Here is a 12,214-nt window from a genome sequence, read left to right as displayed (position 1 = left end):
GCAGCCACGCAAAGGATGCCTGGATATTCTGTTCTCCAGCCCAGGCCAAAGCCCTGACCCCCACTACTGTCATCAATTCCATTCATACATGACTCTCCAGCCTGGGAGCATGCAAAGGGAGTTTAGAGGCCCTTTGCATGCTAAGGGCCTGGCGCTGCACCCTTCCAGCTGTGTGACCCTGGATAAGTCATTCAATTTCTCATCTGTGAAAATGGAGATAACAAAGGATTTCCATGAGGACTGAAGAAGAGAGAAAGTACATATGAAAGCTCTGCTGCACAGGAGCCTCTTGACATGCATTCTGATTTGGATCTTTACACCAGCTTCAGGAGGGAGATGTTACTGTCCCCATTTTACAGATGGAGAGATTGAGATTCAGCAGCCAATTTGCCCCAGATTCACAATAAGGGAGCAACGCCTGGGCTCAGACCCGAGTCTGTAGCTCTTTCCCCTATGTTCTGTCAGGTCTGTAGCTTTAACCATGTGAGACACCTCAAAGGACAGAGGCTCCTCAGTGTCTCCAGCACTGGGGGCCACTGGGAGGCCTGAAAGCAGGAACTGTGGTGACAAATAGTGACTCTGGGTCACCCAGTCCTCAGGACCAGGAGGACCCTGGCTAGTTGGGAGCTCCACAAGCCCCGCCACAGGCAGCAGCTGAACAAAGGGAACCCCAGTCCCCGCCAAGGCACTGGCCCCAGCCCAAGCGGCTGGAGTCCAGCTGAGCTGCCTCAGGGACGTGGTGAGTCAGGGCCCATCTGGCTGCCCACGCTGGGCCCTGAGCCAGGCCCCCATAGGTGCGGGCACTTAGGAGCAAAGACGCCCCTCTGGCTACAGGAGGGGCTGTCAGCAGGAGAGCGGCCCCAGGAAAAACAGCGGGCAGAACTCAGGATACAGCCACGGCCTACAGCCACCCACACAAAATGGCGGCCGCAGAGTCATCCAGAAGCATGTCTGTGGATCTGTGTGGGGGACGCTATAAATCATGGAGCACCTCGCCCAGGGCCCCGCCCTAAAGCAGTTTACATCCAGAAATTAGTCAACCAGTCAATAAATACATGCATACTGATCATCTTGTGCATGGCCCACATTGTACTGGATCCTGCAGAGCAAAGTAGCGAGGGACAGACACAGCTCAGCCCAGCACCGAATTATACACCGCATTAGATTATTGCCTAACTTGACTCATGCATTCTCTAAACATTTATTGAATGCACTCCATGTGCCAGATATGGAGATTTAAAGGACTCAGTTCCTGTCCCGAATATAAATTATGAGCAAGGTGCTCTGGGTGTGACCAATTTTGCCTCAGAACGTTCCAGAAGGTTTGGGAGACCTTTGGAGGGAGAAATATAAATGGGGTCTTGAAAGTGCTACCGTGTTTCCCCGAAAATAAGACCTAGCCGGACTATCAGGTCTCATGCGTCTTTTGGAGCAAAAATTAATATGAGACCCAGTCTTATTTTACTATAAGACCAGGTATAATATAAGACCAGGTCTTATGTTAATTTTTGCTCCGAAAGACACATTAGAGCTGATTGTCTGGCGAGGTCTCACTTTCGGGGAAACACAGCAGTTTGCCTCTAAGGACCTGATTGTGTTGCTTGGAAACTCAGACACTTAGCAGTTCCAATGTGGAGCAGAACACACCACCAGTGAAGACAGCCAAATGGTCCCCTGCCCCCACATCGCCTGAACTCACACCTGCGGTATTAATGATGTATCTCCTCATCAGCACAGGTGCTGCTGGGGCAACACCTCCTCCCTTCCCAACAGGCAGAGGAGGAACTACAGGAAGTCCCACTGACCCTTTCCAACGTGAAACAGCAGAGCTGGAACTTAAATGGAGCCTCCCTGGCACCGAGAAGCCAGCCCTGCAGATAAGAGCCAGGCAGGGCAGGGAAGGAAAAAGGCTTCCAGCCTGAGGGCTTCTCAGATCTCTGAAGCCACTGATCACCCTGGCACCCTTCTCTTCCTCTTTGAGCAGGGGGCTCCATCTCTCAGCCCAGCATCCTCTCAGCCCAACATCCTGGTGCTGAGCCAGCAGCCTTCGAAGGGGGAGAGCGAGCTCACTCTCGCCCACATCTAGGCCCCACCTTCCCTCCTTCCCCAATGAATCACTGAGGCCACAACAGCTCCAAACATGCTAAGAGTCACACCTAACACCCATCGACAAAGTACTTCACAGGCTCGACCCCCGGTGCCAGTGGGGCTGGGTCTCCAGGGAACACAGGCGGTCAACTTCCATGCCAGCTCCCTGGGAGGCAGCCCCAAGCCAGGAGCTCCTGGAAGCACAGCTGGGAGGCTCAGGAAGGACTTGCTGCATGCCTGGGCCTACGCTGCTAATGAAGAGGGGAGAAGGCAGTGCTGAGTAGAGAAGGGTCTACAGCCTGTGAGAACAGAGACATTGAACTTGAGGCTGCAGGTTGGCCCTAGCAGGGTGCCAAACACCCCACACCCAGTCTGCTCTGGTTTAGTGGCCTCCTGGCACAACCAGGAAGGACTCCCCTCTCCTTTCATCTGATCTGAGCCACTCAGATAGCCAGACATGGGGGTGCTGATAGGGGATTCCAGGCCATGGTGGTAAGGGCCTGTTCTCTGCATTTGGTTCCCAGCACTCATCTTGCCCACCCCTGGAGCCTGGCTGGTCCTTCCTTCTCCCATACAAGTCAGGGAAAGCCAGGCTGCCCCGGGGCGGGGGCTCTACCCTGCTGCTACCAAAAACAGGGTCTTTGGAGCTCTGGGGAATTCTGCACATTCAGCCAAGTGTCCTAAGCCTTTGGAGCCAGAAGAAAGCTTAGAACTGTGCCATCCAACATGGTACATCATGTAGCTATTTAAATTTAAATTAACTGAAATTAAATTAAAATTTTAGTTTATTGGTTGCAGTAGTCATATTTCAAGAGCTCAAAAATCACACAGGGCTACCATATTAGACAGTGCAGACACATTTCCACCACTGCTGAGAGATCTCTGGCACAGCACTGCCGGCTATTTACACCTGGGGAAAGTGAGACCCAGAGGGGAGACTAGACAAGTGTTGGGGCCCTGAACCCAGGCCTGTTGGCTGCCCACCCGTGCTCCACCCGACACTGGCTCACAGTATCCTTGGTGAAAGGATGAGCAGGGCTGCAGTGGAGACCTTCTAAGGCAGAGGGCTGCTTGAAGGGCAGAACAGGAGTGAGACGGTGTGGCCACTCCAGCTGCAAGGCTGAGAGGACACACGTCTGAGACTGCAGGGACAAAGTGTAATTCACACCAGAAGCAGCAAGAAGAAAAAGACTGTCCCGGGCGGCCGGTTTGCTCAGTGGTTAGAGCACGGTGCTCATAACAGCAAGGTCGCCAGTTTGATTCCCTCATGAGCCAGTGAGCTGCGCCCTCCACAACTAGATTGAAAAGAACGACTTGACTTGGAGCTGACAGGTCCTGGAAAAACACACTGTTCCCCAATATTCCCCAATAAAAATTAAAAAAAAAAAAAAAAGAAAAAGAAAAAGACTGTCCTGTCGATTCAAAACCGCAAAGAGGGGGTGGCCAGTTAGGTCAGTTGGTTAGAGCGGGGTGCTAACAACCCCAAGGTTACCGGTTGGATCTCCACATGGGCCACTGTGAGCTGCGCCCTCCTTAAAAACAAACAAACAAACAAAAATCTGCAAAGAAGATGTACAGAGAGAGCAGCAAGGCTCTGCCCATACCACCTCTGGAGATTGGGGTTAACACTAGAACAGACCTGGGAAGCAGACTATTTGCCCTAGGCGGAGGGTCTCCACCAGGTGTGACCTCCAAAGGAGCATCCTTCCCCACTGGCCCCAGGGAACACAGTCTCTTCTTCCCAAAAGTCAATAGGAAGAGGAAGACAGCCAGGGAAGGGCCCAGCCTAATGGCTGCGGCAGTCCAAGACAGCCTTGCAGCCAGCATCAGTGACGAGATGACAAGAACTAATACACACATGCTCCCCAAGAGAAAGGCTCATGTCCTCAATGCCTGTATGCCCCAAACCTGAAGACAAGACAGACACCAGAGAAGCACGAGTTCACACATCCATCCATCCAGCCCCGGCTGGACACAAGAAGCGCCGCTCCAAGGCAGAGACAAGCACTCCCAGCCACGGTGAGGACACCACCAGCAATGAAACGTCCATCCTGCACAGTATCCTGCACAAGAGTGAGCCAACACCACCATATACACAGGTCAGGGAGAAGCAGTCCCCATGCAGAGGAAAATGACATGACTCACTATCAGAGCTAGAAACTGCCACCAGAGGGAAAGCCCCAAATAGTTACAACCAGAACAAGGGGTTGGGATGTTCAAAGAAAAGAGAGACACACCCAGAGGGGCGATCTACTCTCACAACCACTCACTAGACATCAAAGAGGAAGAGAAAGCTCCACATTGAAAGAAAATCTCCAATAAGTTAGAAGAGAATTTTGTGGCACGCCTATGCTGTGCCAGGCACTGTGCTCTAGGTTCCATGCCTGGGGTCTCATTCAATCCCCAAACAACCCTATGTGATTAAAAATTAATATCCTGTGCTGGCCCGGTGGCTCAGGCAGTAGAGCTCCAGGCTCCTAACTCCGAAGGCTGCCGGTTCGATTCCTACACGTGGGCTCAACCACGAGGTTGCTGGTTCGATTCCTCGAATCCCGCAAGGGATGGTAGACTGTGCCCCCTGCAACTAAGATTGAACACGGCACCTTGAGCTGAGCTGCCTCCCGGATGGCTCAGTTGGTTGGAGTGCGTCCTCTCAACCACAAGGTTGCCAGTACGACTCCCTCAAGGGATGGGGGGGCAGCGACAACTGCAACTAAGATTGAACACGGCACCTTGAGCTGAGCTGCCTCCCGGATGGCTCAGTTGGTTGGAGCGCATCCTCTCAACCACAAGGTTGCTGGTTCGACTCCCGCAAGGGATGGTGGGCTGCGCCCCCTACAACTAGTAACGGCAACTGGACCTGGAGCTGAGTTGCGCCCTCCACAACTAAGATTGAAAGGACAACAACTTGACTTGGAAAAAAGGCCTGGAAGTACACACTGTTCCCCAATAAAGTCCTGTTCCCCTTTCCAAAAAAAAAAATTAATATCCTTACTTAAGAGATGCAGAAACGGGCCCAGAGGAAAGATGATTTGCCCAAGTACGAGACAGGCTTGAAATGCAAGCCTGGGGTCCTCTGACGCGGTCTTTACCCATGTAGGGGGACGAAGGCACAAATAAATACACACACAGGATGAGAAACCACAGAGCGAGATACCCAAGGGAGATAAAGAGAAGAAAGAAATCTGTGCTGGACGGGGGCAGAGTGAGAATCAGAGAGACACACCCACAGGAAGATGGGCCTCGTCCGGGTCCAGCCTGGGGACAGCAAACCCAGAATGGGCAGCGTCCCAGGCATCCCAGAGCCCAGAATCTGAGGGAACTTCTTGTTCTGAGGCTCATGTCCCCACGGGTCAAAAATTCTGAGCTGCCCAGAACCCAGCTCACCTGTAGACTCTCTTGGGCCCCAGCACGTGAAGGCCCAGAGAATTATCCCCCCTCTAGAACCGGGCACTGACAGGGCAAGGCAAACATTTCCACTCCTGGGAAATGGGAACAGCCATGATAGGCAGACCCTCTTCCCAGAGAAACCCAGAAGTAGATCTCTTCCGGGGCCTAAGCCTCCAAATAGACCTCCATGTTTGCAGCCACCAGACCCCTGTCTGGGAACAAACAAACAAACAAACAAACAAAAACTTGGTCCTATTTTAACTGGAGTAGAACTGCACAGTGGTCTCCAGAGCCTAAGCTGGAAGCAAGAACTTTTATACTCAGCTGATTCTGGTGGTACATGGCGGTGGGCTGGGGAGCAATTTCAACTTGAATGGGATGTGTGTGTTGGGGAAGGTGGAGTGATCAGGGAGAATTAGAACACCTTGCAAGACACAGGCGACTTGAGTAATGGAGGACATTCAGAGAAAGACACACAAAGGTGTGTGCACAGAGATGTTTGTCAGCCCATCCCCCATTCTTCACAGCCCAGAGCAGGCTCACAGCCACTGCCTTCACCTGCTCACACAGACACCTGTTAGGGCAGCCCCAGGCCCTGCCCATCATGGAGAGCACCGATACCTGTTAACCTAGTGCCCAGGGTCTCTGCCTCTCTCCGTCTGTGCGCACCTGCCTATCTTGCTCCCTTGCCCAGCCTATAACTCACCAGGAGGAAGTTTTTCCAGCCCTCCTCTCCAGCCCTCTCTACCCCTCACCATCAGGCTGAAGTTTTCTGTATCTCCAGCCCCAGCCCCACCCATACCCCAGCCAGCCAGCTGCTTGCTGGGCTCCACCCAGCCACCTTTTCCTATTTCTCTCCCCTAGCCATGCTAGCTTCCTCCCACGCCCTCAGTGAGCTGCTCCGAAACCCAGGAGTTCCCAGTTCTCACTTTCAGTGCAGAGGGAGCTTCCCGCTTCCTCCCCTGACCAAAAGGGACTCCCTCCCACCCTCACCCCCGCCCCCACCCCCGCCCCCGCTCTTTGTGAGAGGGGTGGCAGCACTACAGCCTCCAGCAGGAAGTCCCCACACCTGGCCACAGAGCCAGGGAACCTTGCGTCTTAACCCAGGACCACAGGGATTAAGCCACCAACTCTGTGGGTGGCCCCCCACGAGGAGCAGGTAAGCAGGGCGAAGAACACATTGGCTCTCCCTGGGGGCAGATTACAGCTTGAGAGCTGCCCACTGGCCCAATTGGGTACCCCAAATAGGGCCCCCACCGCAGCACAGCTCTCCACCCAGCGGTCAGGCCACGCCAGTGCAGGGCACTCAGCTGCCAAAGAGCCACCCCCAACCCAGCCAGGACATGAGGCCAAGCCCGGATCAGCTCCAGGCACTTCCCCTTCCCCTAGAACCTCCGCTCCTGGCCCCAGGGGACAGGGCAGGATGCCCCTCCCTGACCACCGTGTGCAACTCTTCGGTCTGCCAGCACAGCAGGCTGGGGCCTCAATCCCAGAGCTGTCCTTGCCCTCTTTCCAGTCTCTGGACACAAACTCCAGGACCTGGAACCTGTCCAGGGGGGAGAAATGTACTTCAATCCTTACCTGCAGCCTCCATGAAACCTCCACCACCAGGGTAGAGTCCCATCACTGTCCCCTGCCCTATAACCCCGACACAGGCAGAGGTGACACATCCAGGCCCACTGCAATGCCAGTGCACAGACAGACGGACACCCTCTCACAGGTAGTAACATACATCTCACTGCTGTGACAAGACAGTGACCCAAAGCCACAGTGAAACATCAACCCCTGGACTCAGGACCACCAGCTACAACAGCCCAGCCCCTGCTGATGGGAACTAAGGCCAGCAGGAAGGAAAAGGGGCCCCACCAAAACATGCATTCCTGCAGAGCCCTGCTGTAGCCCACCCACAGAGCCCTGAGCCTGAGGAGATGGCAGCTCCCTGGGAGCCTGGGTGAAGTCATGGGGACAAAGAGAGAGCCCTAGACACTCACCACCAACGAAACAGAACATTCTAAACCCTCTCCAGTGGCCACCTCCCTTCCACGTGGTCAACCCAGTTCCAGGGAGAGAAACTTGGGGGCAGCTGGGAGTGGTGGGGGGAAAGAGCCAGCATGGGGAGAGTTCCTGTCAGGACTCAGACTAGCTCTCCCAGTCGGCCCCTCTTTCTGTCCCCAGGCGGTTCCCAAGTTCTGAGGAAGGTGGTGACCACACCCCAGAGCCCCACACACCCCTCCACCCCCACAGCTTTGCCCCAACCCCTCAAACCAGCTCCTCAGGCTCTGGGTGCTGTGCTCTGCCAGAACTAGCCAGCCAATTCCAAGTTGAGCCAAAAAATCCAGCCTGGCAGTGCCCAGGCACCTCCATCCAAGGCCTCCCTGGGACTGAGGTGACCCGGGGACCCCCAGCCCGTTCCCTGCCCTTTACCAATGCTGGCCTCCTCCCTCACGGTCTCCCATGATTCACTCTCTTTCCTACCCTGGGTCCTGGACCTATAGCCTCACTCCCTGAACCAAGGCCGGCTGGTGCAAGTCCTTAGCTCTGTGAGGTTAGCTCTTCAAGGAACTGCCCAGACCAGAACCCCTGAATCACTGCTGTGGGCTCCATATTGGCAGCACCAAGCCTCCGCGTGATTTATGTGGCTCCCTGTGTGTCCTGTTCTCTGACCAGTATTCTTAAAGACAGAGCTTTAGAGACACCTTCCAGTCTCCATCTCCAACCCCCTAGACCTTGTGTCCTCTGCTAGCCCAGCTCTCACCGTCCCAGGTTCTCTCCCACCCTCCCTCATCCCACAGCTCACAGCAAGGAGGGCAGTGCCCCCTAAGCCTGGGGTTCCCTCTGCTCCCCACTCTGCACCTCTGCACACTCACCACCCACGTGCTGGCCCAGCCTGTCATCCCAGTGGGCCAAGAAGGAAGCTTCCCCATTCAGCTTCAGAGAGGACGTGAGTGCCACACCCTGCCCCAGGGGTTTCCCTTCTGGCAGGCAGGGGAAGAGAGAGCTGCGTGAAAGCAGAATCTACTCCCCCAATTTAGACCTAGCATAGGTGTGAAGGCCATAAAAACCCTTTCAAGGCCTTTTCAATCTCTCCCTCCGCCCCGCCCCTCTCCCTTGCTTTCCCGGGTCACCACAGCCCCCAAGGCATCACTGCATCCCACAAAATCAACCCGACCCCTCTCCTGTGCTAGGCTGTGAGAGAGGGCATGTGATGCCTGCAACCAGAGGCTGGATTCTAATAGAGGAAACTTTCAAAACCAATTATTGGGAGCTCAGCCCTGTGCTGGGGGCACAAAGGTAAATATCTGGGTCCTTTTTCACCCATTCACTCCAGGTCATGTTATAAGGACCCCATTGCCATGGGAAGAACGAGTCTTGCCTTTCCACAAATCCACTCCACAGATCAAGGCACTCAGCAGAGACTGCAGGCTTCCTGGGGGCACCTCACTACCACCTCTCCGCGGCCCCACCCTGTGAAAAGTGTGACCACACACAACGCACACAATTCTCTGTGGTCACATCGCGCAGAGGCACCAGATACGTCGCCCACTTGCTGCTCGGGCCCAGCTAGAGCTGTGAGATTCTCTACCTGCCCACTCCGCTCCCCTCCCATACAAAGGGCACAGCCAGACCTACTCAAACCCCACGTGTCCCACTCGGCCAGCGGCGCCAAGGGGCTGCGCCCCCACATCCCGGGCCCTGGCACTGCAGGGGGTGTCCATCGCTGCCAGGGAAGGGCCAGGCCCTCGTATATTGCACACCCTCTCCCAGCATGCGAAAGCCTTACATAACATAGTTCGAACACATCCTAAGCACACTGCCTTTGAAACTCCAAGGCAGGACTTGGCCCCCCGGCACTCTCCTGGGGCGCACTGCTCAAGTGGAGGGCTGCAGAGAGAGCAGCTCAGCCTTCCTCCTACGCGGAGCCCGGCTCCTGCCCCCACCTCCCACACACAGCCCCTTCCCCCTCCCCTTTGCCCCTCACCACTCCTCCCCGAGTTCTGGTTTGAATTAGTCACCGGCTCCAACCACCACATTCCTCAGGCTGCTGGCGCCAATCCAGGCGCTGGGGCGGGGGCCATCCCGCCCGGACGGGTTTGGGAGTGGGGTGGGGGAGAGAGCACCGCCTCCGAAGGGAAGGGGCGGTCCGGGGGGCTGTGCCTCCGCGCAGCCCCCCCCCCCAGTGCAGGAATCTCCCTAATTAAGTCCCCCACCCCCACTCCCACCCGTGCCGCTGGGAGGCGCGCTGCAAACTCCAGGCTCCGCGGCCCTACAGGGAGAAGGGCGTTTTCGGGAGCGGGGCACACAGAGGGGCAAGACTAGGGTGGGGCAGCTGGAGGGGGACTGAGGGCGCCGCCAGCAGCAAGTGAGGGAAAGGCCTGTTGTACCGACCTGGGTGGGGCCGGGGGAACTCGGGCCGCGAGATCGGGGCGGAGGTGTGGGGAGCTGGGAGGGACAGTGGAGCGCCCGTAGGGCTCCTGGGGCCGCGGCGGCGATCTCGGAAACTTCTCCAATAGACATGGAATAGCAGCGGAGCAGTGCGCTGAGCCACCGCCCCAGGGAGAGGGAGGGGTGGGACGGGGCCATCGGGAGCCACCAGGCCCGGAGCGCGAAGCCCTGCTTTGCAGTGGGGCCGAAATCATCCCTCAAGAGAAATACAGACTGGAGCAAAGCACGTTTCGGAGCGATTTTCCAACTTTGCCCAACTTGTGCTCCAACTCCGGAGCCAGAGCTAGGCTCCCAGTGAGCGACGCGTCGACTCCCTGCGCGGCCCCGGTGTGCCCAGCTTGTTCCAAATTGTTTGAATCCTCACAGTGACACCCACCAAAACGCCTCGCCCAAGCCCTGCTACCCACCTCCCCTCGCCTGTTCCCGGTGTCCTGTTCCCAGACCGCGCCGCTGTGCGCGGGACGCCCCTACCTGCGCGCTCAGCCCGAGGGCACAGCCATGGCCCGCGCAGGGCCCGAGGTCGCGGTGCTGCGGCGGTTGCAGTTCGGCGAGCCCCGGTCGGGGCGGGTCCGGCAGGGCGGGTGGTGCAGTCCCCGCGGCGGAGCTGCTCCGAGTGGCCGGGCCCCCTTGCGCGGAGGCGGCTCTTGTAACTCCGGCTGTGGCGGGCGGGTCTGCCCCGAGATGTGGGGAGAGGGCGGGGCCGGGCGGGGCCGGAGTGGGACTGGGACGAGCTAGCCCGGGCGACTCTGGAGGGACCCGGGAGCGGGCTGCTTGGGGGTGGCGGGGGGCGAGAGGACGGGGACCAGGGGCACGCACGCCCGAAGTACTGTCTACCCCACCCACCCCACATCCTTTCCCCTTGTACTACTAGCTCAGCCCTGGATCTATCTCCAACATATGCAATGTGTGGCTTCACCCTCAAGAAACTCGTCGGAGCTCCCTGAGGTTCATCCTCGCGCAGCTGGAAATGCGAATCAGAACTTTTGCAGGAAGGACCAAGGGGTTCAGAAAGCGGCTGGGGGGCTTGGGTGATTCAGCCGCGACCTCCAGTTTGACAGGGGCCTTTTGATTTTCTCTCAACACAAGCAACTACAAATCCTAGGCCCCAGTCTCCAAGCAGGCGTGCCCATTTCTCACCTTGCCTCTTTCTAGGTGCCCTTCTGCCCCTGCCCCCACAGAACCAGCCTAGAGATGCTGGCCTCACTTCCTGGACCAGGGTCACCAGCGCCCCATCACAATCATGCTGCTTGGGCTGCTGCAGTGACACCCTGCCACCCTTTGGAAGCACAGCCCAGGCTGCCACCTCCCTCTCCAGAGTCCGAGGGAAGCCATAGCTCTGGCCTGTCCTCTACCTGCCCATTCCTTCTCAGATCCTTTCTCTGAGCCCCTCCCCCACCTCCCCACTTGCAGGACGCTTTGTTTCCAAATTTACAGCCATTTCCCACAGCCATTTCCAACTGCATGGAGATTTTATTAAATGCTTAATGATGGGGTGTGGGGTCCTTCTGGCTACATCTCCCCCTTCCACACCTCCATTCTCCATTTCTCCCCCACGAATCCTCTGTCCTCCTTCCTAGGTAGCCACCCACTGCTCACATCAAGCCAGTTTTCTTTCCTTCTCAAATGCTGGGGAAGGGAGACCCCAGGCTGGGGACCTGAGAAAACCCGCCTGGGCAGGAGCACCCCCTTGCTGCAGGATCATGAGTGGGCTGGGGTTGAGACCAGAGGCCCTGTCCTCTGAAATGGCAAACATGTTTACAGGCTAAAAATACCCAGCAGCCAACTCTGCTGCCAGCCCTGGGGGCTGTGTCCCAGGTCCAGTTACCGGCACAGGGTGCAGGCCGTGGGGGAGGGAAGAGACAGCAAAAGGAGCCAGAGACATGCAGACACTCATATAATGGGCACAGAAAGGTGGAGGAGACACATGTGTAGACATTCAGACAGGCATGGACATGCAAAGACACAGAGAAAACAGCGCTGTGCACCAGCATTTTCTCCTCCCTCCCTCTCTCTCTCTCTCTCTCTCTCTCTCTCTCTCTCTCTCTCTCTCTCTCTCACACACACACACACACCCCCAGGTAGTGACTCAAACCCACAGCAGAGGCAGTCCCACCACACACATCATCAGCATAGTCGTCGACCAGACTTTCTGAAGAATCACCTTTGTTCTGTACCCCTTTCCTACTGTGTTTCCCCGAAAATAAGACCTAGACGGACAATCAGCTCTAATGCGTCTTTTGGAGCAAAAATTAATATAAGACCCGGTCTTATATTATACCCGGTCTTATAGTAA

General features: G+C 56.5%; 1 protein-coding gene across 6 annotated transcripts in view; it reads right to left on the bottom strand.

The window, feature by feature from the left end:
- Positions 1 to 10,588, bottom strand: part of AHNAK (AHNAK nucleoprotein) — a 92,245-nt gene extending 81,657 nt beyond the window's left edge. Inside the window, exon 1 of one of the 6 annotated variants that reach the window (XM_081062528.1) lies at positions 10,393 to 10,588. The gene's annotated coding sequence lies outside the window, so the exon portion shown is untranslated. Of the gene's footprint in view, positions 1 to 9,259; positions 9,359 to 10,392 lie in introns of those variants that run through there. The other 5 variants (XM_081062531.1, XM_081062526.1, XM_081062529.1 and 2 more) reach the window with 5 other exon arrangements.
- Positions 10,589 to 12,214: the final 1,626 nt, after the last annotated feature.

The sequence above is a fragment of the Rhinolophus hipposideros genome (genome assembly GCF_964194185.1).
Source record: "Rhinolophus hipposideros genome assembly, chromosome: 10".
Classification (NCBI taxonomy): Eukaryota; Metazoa; Chordata; class Mammalia; order Chiroptera; family Rhinolophidae; genus Rhinolophus; species Rhinolophus hipposideros.
The sequence above is the reverse complement of the archived record's forward strand: the minus strand, read 5'-3'. Positions and strand labels throughout refer to the sequence as shown.